The sequence below is a fragment of the Plecotus auritus genome (genome assembly GCF_963455305.1).
Source record: "Plecotus auritus genome assembly, chromosome: 5".
In the NCBI taxonomy this organism is placed as follows: Eukaryota; Metazoa; Chordata; class Mammalia; order Chiroptera; family Vespertilionidae; genus Plecotus; species Plecotus auritus.
The window spans coordinates 143436330-143445301 of record NC_137776.1 but is presented as its reverse complement, the minus strand read 5'-3'; positions in this window follow the sequence as shown (position 1 = coordinate 143445301).

The window sequence follows — 8972 nt, the reverse complement described above, 5'->3', positions numbered from 1 at the left end:
CATGCCTAAAACATAAAGTTCAGTTCTGTGCCTTCTGTCAAAGAAAATATATACTTCCTCAACAAATAGAGAAATTCTTTACATGTAGTATTTCAGCATTTTTCATTCTAGCATTTTCTTTACTTCTCTGGAAATACAAAATATATAGCAACTAGAGGCCTGGTGCACGAAATTTCGGCATGGGTAGGGTCCCTAGGCCTGGCCGGTGATCAGGGCTGATCTGTGGGGCGACCAGTGGGGCGATCAGGGGGCTCATGCTGGCACCTGCCTTGGCCGGCTTAGTGCCGCCTGCATGCAGGCCCTGCCGCCATTGCTATTTGCCTCCCCCTGTGGGGCGACCGGAGGGGTGATCAGGGGGCCCCACTGGCACCCGCCTTGGCTGGCCTGGGGCCTCTGGTCTGGGGGCAGCTCCTGCATTGAGCATCTTCCCCCTGGTGGTCAGTGCACATCATAGCAATCGGTCATTCTGCTGTTTGGTTGATTTGCATATTAGCCTTTTATTATATAGGATGTTAGAATGTTGAATAATAATTTTCACTATATTTATGCATTTTAAAAATATTTAAATAAATTCACAGTTTCTTTTATTTGCGATCATTTATGAAAGTTATAACATTCTTTGCTGTCTTTAAATTATGCATATTTATCCTTTTATTCTTTGCATAATGTAAATACGTATGATAAAACATTTTTGTTATGAAACCTCTGCACTCTAAGCAGCATTATTGGTGCCTCATGAGCAAAGGATCAAGGAGGCCCATAACCTGTACGTGGATATATTCACCTCCAAGAAAGTATCACAGAAGTAGTGAATAGCCCAGTGGTTCAGAGTTCCTCCTCTCAGCTCTGAATTAATGCCATTTTTCTCTGAGCAGCCCCTGTGATGCTTCACCCATTATTTAATTGAAATTGGTAATTTATGCCAGTGATGGTACCAGATGCCAGGGGTGTACAATGAACTGGTTTTTTGTTTGGTTTTTATTTTACTTCGTTTGTTTGTTTGTTTGTTTTCTTTTTATTTTTTTTTTTGTCTTTTAAGATGGAAAATTCTTGAATCTTTAAAATAAAGATAGGAAAGAACTAGCAAAGGAAAAGATTTAAAATAGAAATTAGCAATAGTGAGTCCCATGAGGTACAAATGCCTCACTGTTGGATGCATTTATATATCTTCTCATGGAATCCATCAAAACACTGGGAAATGAGGAGAAATAAAGAACTGTATTCACTTTTTAAAATATACATTATTTAATAAATTATTTTAATGCACCGTTCTTTTAAATAAGTCAAATTTGTCTTTTTATATATAAGCAGGTTTTTTTGTTAGATTATTTTTGTTTTAGAAAAATACATAAAATTTACCCAGAATATAAATCAATATTTACTTGTAATTTAAAGGAACAATCTTTGAAAAATTATCATACATGACTAGATCATAAATTTCACATGAGTCTTAGCTTAAGTCTAGAGCAAATGTAAACCCCCTCATTTTGCCTTTGGTTAATAGAGTCGTTCTTCCAAGATCCCAAACTGGCAGAAAAATTAACTCTGAATGCTACCTCATTTAAGATCAATAATGACAGTTCATCTATTGACCAAATAGCCAGACTCTCACACCCCACGTTCACCTCGTGTCAGGTTCCCCCAGGCAGGAGAGAGATGTTAACCAGCAAACAACAGGGCCAGGGGATGCTGAGCCAGAAAACCACACATATTGTTGTAAATATATTTTCATTGATTTCAGAGAGGAAGGGAGAGGGAGAGAGAGATAGAAACATCAATGATGAGAGAGAATCATTGATCGGCTGCCTCCTGCACACTCCCTACTGGGGATTGAGCCCGAAACCCAGGCATGTGCCCTTGACTGGAATCAAACCCAGGACCCTTCAGTCCTTAGGCCAACGCTCTATCCACGGAGCCAAACCAGCTAGGGCCGAGTTCGGCACTCTGCGGCTCGTGAGCCACATGAGGCTCTTTGGCCCCTTGAGTGTGGCTCTTCCACAAAATACCACGGCCTGGGTGAGTCTATTTTGAAGAAGTGGTGTTAGAAGAAGTTTAAGTTTAAAAAAATTGGCTCTCAAAAGAAATTTCAATCGTTGTACTGTTGATATTTGGCTCTGTTGACTGATGAGTTTGCCGACCACTGGGCTAGGGCAACACTCCAAACATTTTTAGACTGTGGCCAGGGAAGGAAGTGGAAGAGAAACTGAGAAACTAAGCTTCTTGTTCCTAGACATATAGAGGAGTATCTAAAAGTAGATTTTTAAATCAGACTAAAATTCACACCAGATGGCACTAGAAGTTTATTTTTCCTCTCCTTATACTGAATATGAGGGCTTATGAAGAAGAATAGATTATTTTTAGACAACCTAAAGGAGTTACTTTCAGGGTCAGCTTCATGGTACACAACCTGTGTAGTATCGCCCCTCGTTCAGAAAAGCCTCATGTTCGGTTAGACCTAGACTCTCGATTCCAATAATTACAGGCTGTTGTTCCTTGTGATTAAGCCCCTAAATGGTCTGCTCTCACTCTCTTGAAATTCTCAATAGCTTTCATTCAAGGAGCCCACATTTTGGTTTTGCCATGCAGCCAGCCTTGGCTATATGTTCACTGCATCTTCAAGTTATCACGTAACTTTATTTTCTTAATCCTACTAGAGACAAGCCAATAAGTTTCTGCTTTTTTTCTTTCTTCTCCATTTGAAAATTAGCGTAGAAGTTGGTTTTTGCTATATGACTATGTAGAGAAGTTTTGTGTGTTTTTTTCTGATCCCCCCCACCACCATGGTAATAGATTTAGTAAGACTAAACTAGAAATATGAACATAGAACATTTAAAAATAAAATACACAGACACTAGATAAGTCAGGATAAAATATTTAAAGTATAAAAGTCGAGGCATTTGAAATCAATAGTTGGCTTGCATTCTGACAACACAAACATTCCAGCGGTCACAATCTTCATGGAAACAGAATGACAATAATTGTTTCCAGTTAGAAGCAGGAAACTAGACATTTATTTCCATTAGACTGGCCAAGACAAAGCAGTCTTCTTTCCGCACGGGTTGTTTGGTGGATGACTCAGCTTGGGACTGCGCCTGAATTTCTATGAACTCCTGTGGTGGGGCCTGATAAAAGAAAAATTCTGAGCTGTCCTAAATTAACTGACAGTGGAGTGGGCAGGAGAGTGAGAGGAAGAGACTAGGCAGGGGTCCTCAAACTTTTTAAACAGGGGGCCAGTTCACTGTCCCTCAGACCGATGGAGGGCCGGACTATAGTTAAAAAAAAAAAAAAAAAAAAAAAAAAAAAGCTATGAACAAATTCCTATGCGCACTGTGGGCCCGGGACGAGTCGGCTGCTAAGCAGGACAGGCAGCGGCACCCGGCGGGCGGGATAAATGTCCTCGGCAGGCCGCATGTGGCCCGCGGGCCATAGTTTGAGGATGCCTGGACTAGAGTCTTGAACCAATTAAGAGCTGTGAGGCAACGAACGGTAAACTGCCTCTATTCCTGAAAGTATGTTAGAGCTTTCCATCGCCTTCTGGAGTGACTACCCAACACCACGGCATTCCTCCCCTCCCGTGCATGAACTGTCAGGATTGTTGCCTGTAACCACTCAGAAGTAGTAAATATTTCTTACTGACAGACTGTGCACCTATCATAAAACTACCCCAGATGCACTTTCCCCACCCCTGCTTATCTGTAGCTCATGTAAGTTCTTTCAGAACAACTCACATCTTTCTTCCCCAAAACATAATGTTTAAATGCGCCATCAACTCCGGGACAGTGGGCAGTGTTTGTCTTTTTTTCCTGGCCCTGTTGCTGTGTTTAGATTTCATCCAGGTCTCAACAAACCCTTTGTTTTAGAAAAGCTTGCCATGAACGTTTCTTTTGTTTACAGGCCTAAAATAAACACACACAGCCCTAACTGGTTTGGCTCAGTGAATAGAACGTGGGCCTGTGAACTGAATGGTCCGGGTTTGATTCCAGGCAAGGGCACATACCTAGGCTGCAGGCTCAGTCCCATTCCCTTCCCACCCTGGTCAGGTGCATGAGAGAGGCAACCAATGGATGTGTCTCTCTCACATGGATGTTTCTCACTCTCCCCTTCTCTTCCACTCTCTCTGAAAACCAGTGGAAAAAATATCCTTGGGTGAGGATTAACCAAAATAAAATAAAATAAAATACACACACACACAATGAAATCCTTAATGAACAGTTATATTCAAGTCATTTTCATTTCCTTTCTTTTATCTCATAACTATTTTTTTGCTCCTTTTCACAGGTGCTTTCCCTACCTTTACATTGATGCCTTTGTAGTTTCCTATCCTTTTGTAGGAAAAAAGCAGTCAATATATAAGCTCTCATAAGGCTGACACTATTGAATTTAATAATCTGCAGGGAGACAAGAATCTAAAGAACATAACCCATAACCGTTTATGACATGCAAGAAATCTCATTCCATTTACCTTTGCCATAGCTAGAAATGATCTGATATTTCTGATATTATGGTTCATTTCATAATGCATGATCATATCAAAGGAAGGTTTCTTTGGTAGAAAGGCATTGCAAGCTCCTGAGAGTAGCAACAGCTATTATTAATATTTATTGAGGTTTTTTGGGGGGTTTGTTGTACATGATATATGCTTAGTATTCATTTTGTTTTCATCACAACTGTGGGGGAGAGGAAAATGTCCCCCTTTTCCTTTTAGTTCTTCTGGCTGATCTGATAATCAAATTGACATGAGACTGATTAATGGGACAAAATAACCGAATTTAATGACGTATGTCCAGGCAGGGGTTCTGTGAGAATAGGGGACACAAAGACAAATCAGGTATTTGGGGCTTCTATGCCATGTTCAGCTAAGGAGAGAGGGGAGAGTGGTGGTCTAGACTACAAAGGGAAGGTCAGCATTCACAGGTGGATGAGAGGGAGCAGACATTTGATAAATGCATTCTTGCTGGGCCACCCAGAAATAATGGGTCACAGCGTGGAGGTCAGACTTGCTAGGTTCTGCCTCTTCCAGTTCATAGGAAACCACACTTCTCGGTGATGGCATTTCCCTTCCTGGAGCGCTCCTCTATTTAAATCTTGTAGGCAGGTTGAAGGGAGGCCACAGGTTCTTCCTGGCTCTTTTATTTCATTTTCTTAAAAATAACCAGCTCGAACATAATATTCCCCAAAGACATATTTTGAGATGGCAAACTCTCCTTTCCCTTGCAGCCATCACTATCTTCATTTTATAACGAGCAGGGTGAAGAGGCAGGAGAAGGTAAGACAGCCGCGCCCCGTGGTCAGCGAGTGGCGGGGCTGGGATTTAAATCAGGCAGCTGACTAACTCTGGATTATGGTAAGAAGGTGCTCACCTTCTCTGAGTCATTCTTCAAAGTCATGGGATAAACAGCGGTAATAATGGCGCGAAGGTGCACTGTGTACCCATCGAAACTAAAGGAAGGATTTGGAAGGTGGGTCGCCTTGGCTTCTGAGTCTGTTCCAAGGAAAGGATTGTTTCCACATGGCTGCGTTTTGAGTTTCAGGACACAGAGCGCTTTCTCTTCCTGCATTTCTGGCTCCGCCTGAAGTAGTGGCACAAACCCCAATGCAAGAAAAAAAAATTTTTTTTATATCATTCCATTTTTCAAAGTCATTTCAGTTTGGAGCTAAGAATTAGCTTAATCTAAGCTTAATCATCACAAGGTCTATGTTATCTATAGCAAAAGAGATGGATAAAAAATAAAAAAATCATTCAATTATATTGGCTGATTGGCATATCATTACCAAATAGCTTAGTATTTGGAAGCAATGATTTTTTTTTCATTTTCTTTTAGGTGATTTCATGTTTAGCTTCCCCTTTAATTTCTTATGTACCTAGTAAATGTCAGTTACTTTACCTCCATTATTTCTAGTGTTATAGTAACTCTGTGAGGCAGGTGGTGGTAGTAGTAGTAGTAACAGTAGTAACAGTAGTAGTATTTCACTGATTAAAAACTATAGCTTAGAAAAGGTAATTATTATGGTCAGGATCACTTAGTAAGTGGTAGAGGCTTGATTAAAACTTGGATCTCTCGGGCTCCAAGTCACAACCCTCCGTACCTTTCTGCTCCCATTATAATAAACCTTTAGCAAATATTCACAAATGTCTTTTCGTCTTTCTCTTCTTTGCTAGCAATATTCCATGACTTCCACAAAGAAAAAAAAAGCCCCATGTCTCAACCCTCATTTACTGAGTGTGATCTATTGAACTATGATGTATGTATGCCAATAAATTGGACATGACTTTTCAGCACCCCACAAAAATTGTTCCAAGGTAGTTATCTATTTCTTGCATTAAAATAATTAGGAGAACCATGACTTTCTGCTTTAAAGGCAATGACAATGTGTGAGTTTGCATAGACAGTTCATGAAAGATATTACTAATGATGGTACATGGAATGTAATGGCATGCTATCGTCCTGCATATGGCATATTATCTATTACAAAAATGGTGGTCATAATATCTCCATTCTTCCCCAAATCATCTAAGACCATGCCACTTGTCTTTTAAGAGGTGAAATGTAATTACCCTCCACTTAAATCTGAGCATTCTTGTGCCCTGCTTGTAACCAAAATAATGTGGCAGACGTAATGATGAACCAATATTTATACATTATTATTAACTAAAATTTATAATTTATATAAGGGTTCACTCTTTGTATTTGTATAGTTCTGTAGGTATGCATAATGCATGTAATCCACCACCACAATATTTACAAAATAACTTAACTAGCCTAAAAATGTCCAGTGCTTCACTTATTCATCCCTTCTACCTTCCCTCAACCCCTGGCAACTGCTCATCTTTTTGCTGTCTCCATACTGTTGCCTATTTCAGAATGTCATATAGTTGGAATCATACATAAGTAGCCTTTTCAGATCTGCTCCTTTAATTCAGCAATATGCACTTAAGGTTCCTCCATGTCTTGATACATCATTTCTTTTTATCACTGAATAATAAATATTCCATTGTGTGTATGTACCACAGTTTGTTTATCTTTTCACCTACTGAAGGACATCTTGGTTGCTCCCAAAGTTTGGATATGATAAAAGTGGTATAATCATTTGTGTGTAAGGTTTTCTGTGGCTATAATTTTTCAGCTCATTTGGGTAACTACCTAGCAGTGTGATTGCTGAATTGTACAATGACACTTAAACTTTGTAAGAAACTGCCTGTCTTTACAAATGGCTGTAACATTTTACATTCCTATGAGTGATATTTGTGAGTTCCTGTTGCTCCTACATGGGATGAATTTTAGCCATCCTAACAGGTGTGTAGCAGTATCTCACTGTTGTTTTAATTTGCAATTCCCTAATGACATATGATGTTGGGTATTCTGTCGAATGCTTACTTACTACCTTAATATCTCTGGTAAGGTGCCTGTTCAGATGTTTTGCTCTTTTTTATTTGTTTGTTTGTTTGTTTATCCTCATTGGAGGATATATTTTTCCCCATTGATTTTTAGAGTGAGTAGAAGGGAGAGAGGAAATAGTTCAACATGGATTACAAACTTAACTGTAAAAAGGAACTATAACATTTCTAGGGGGAAAAAAACAGAAGAAAATTTTCAGGATCTAAGGTTAGGTAAAGAGTCTGTATATGTGACACCAAAAACACAATCAATAAAATATAAAAATTGAAAAACTGGACCTCATTAAAATTTAATATACTGGCTCTGAGGAAGACTCTATTAAGAAGATAAAAAGACAAGCTATATACTGAAAGAAAATTTTTGAAAACCACATATTTGACAAAGCACTGGTATCTAGACTACATAAAGAATTCTCAAAATTCAACAATAAAAAGACAACAATGCAAAAATACAAAATAGTGACAATACCAAATGCTGGTAAAGCTGTGGAGAAACTAGATCACTTGTATGCTTACGTGAAAAAGTAAAATGATTCAGCTACTCTGGAAAACAGTTTGACATTTTCTTGGAAAACTAAACATGCAACTATCTTTTTATTTTTAAGTGAGAAATTTTTATTGCTGTTACCATTTTTTCTTTACACTGATTCACAAAAGTAGCAGAATGTCCAATTATTACAATCACTGATGCAATAAATCCATTATTAGACAGAAACACTCTTGATAATCTGTACCAAGGTGATAAAATGTAAGGAATCTATTTTCTAACTCTGTATTTTCTTTAATTTAATATGTAATAACTATTTCATTAAATAATTATAATTTAGTATGCAGGCTACTATCCCCTGATATTAAACTAGAGGCCCGGTGCACAAAATTTGTGCACAGGAGGGGGTGGCCCTCAGCCCAGCCTGCACCCTCTCCCGGTAGGATCGGGCCTAAACGGGCAGCCGGACATCCCTCGCACAATCCAGGACTGCTGGCTCCCAGCTGCTCGCCTGCCTGCCTGCCTGATTGCCCCAACTGCTTCTGCCTGCCAGCCTGATCACACCCTAACCACTTCCCTGCCAGCCTGATTGATGCCTAACTGCTCCCCTGCCAGCCTGTTTGCCCCTAACTGCCCTCCTCTGCAGGCCTGGTCACCCCTAACTGCCCTCCCCTGTAGGCCTGGTCACCCCTAATTGCCCTCCCCTGCAGGCCTGGTCCCCCCCCAACTGCTCTCCCCTGCAGGCCTGGGTCCCCCCAACTGCCCTTCCCTGCAGGCCCGGTCACCCCCAACTTCCCTCCTCTGCCGGCCTGGTCACCCCTAACTGCCCTCCCCTGCAGGCTTGATTGTCCCCAACTGCCCTCCCTTGCAGGCCTGGTCCCTCCCAACTGTCCTCCCCTGCTGGCCTGATCACCCACAATTGCCCTCCCTTGCAGGCCTGGTCCCTCCCAACTGCCCTCCCCTACTGGCCATCTTGTGGCGGCTATCTTGTGTCCACATGGGGGCAGCAATTTTGTGTGTTGGAGTGATGGTGAATTTGCATATTACTCTTTTATTAGATAGGATAGAGGCCTGGTGCATGGGTGGGGG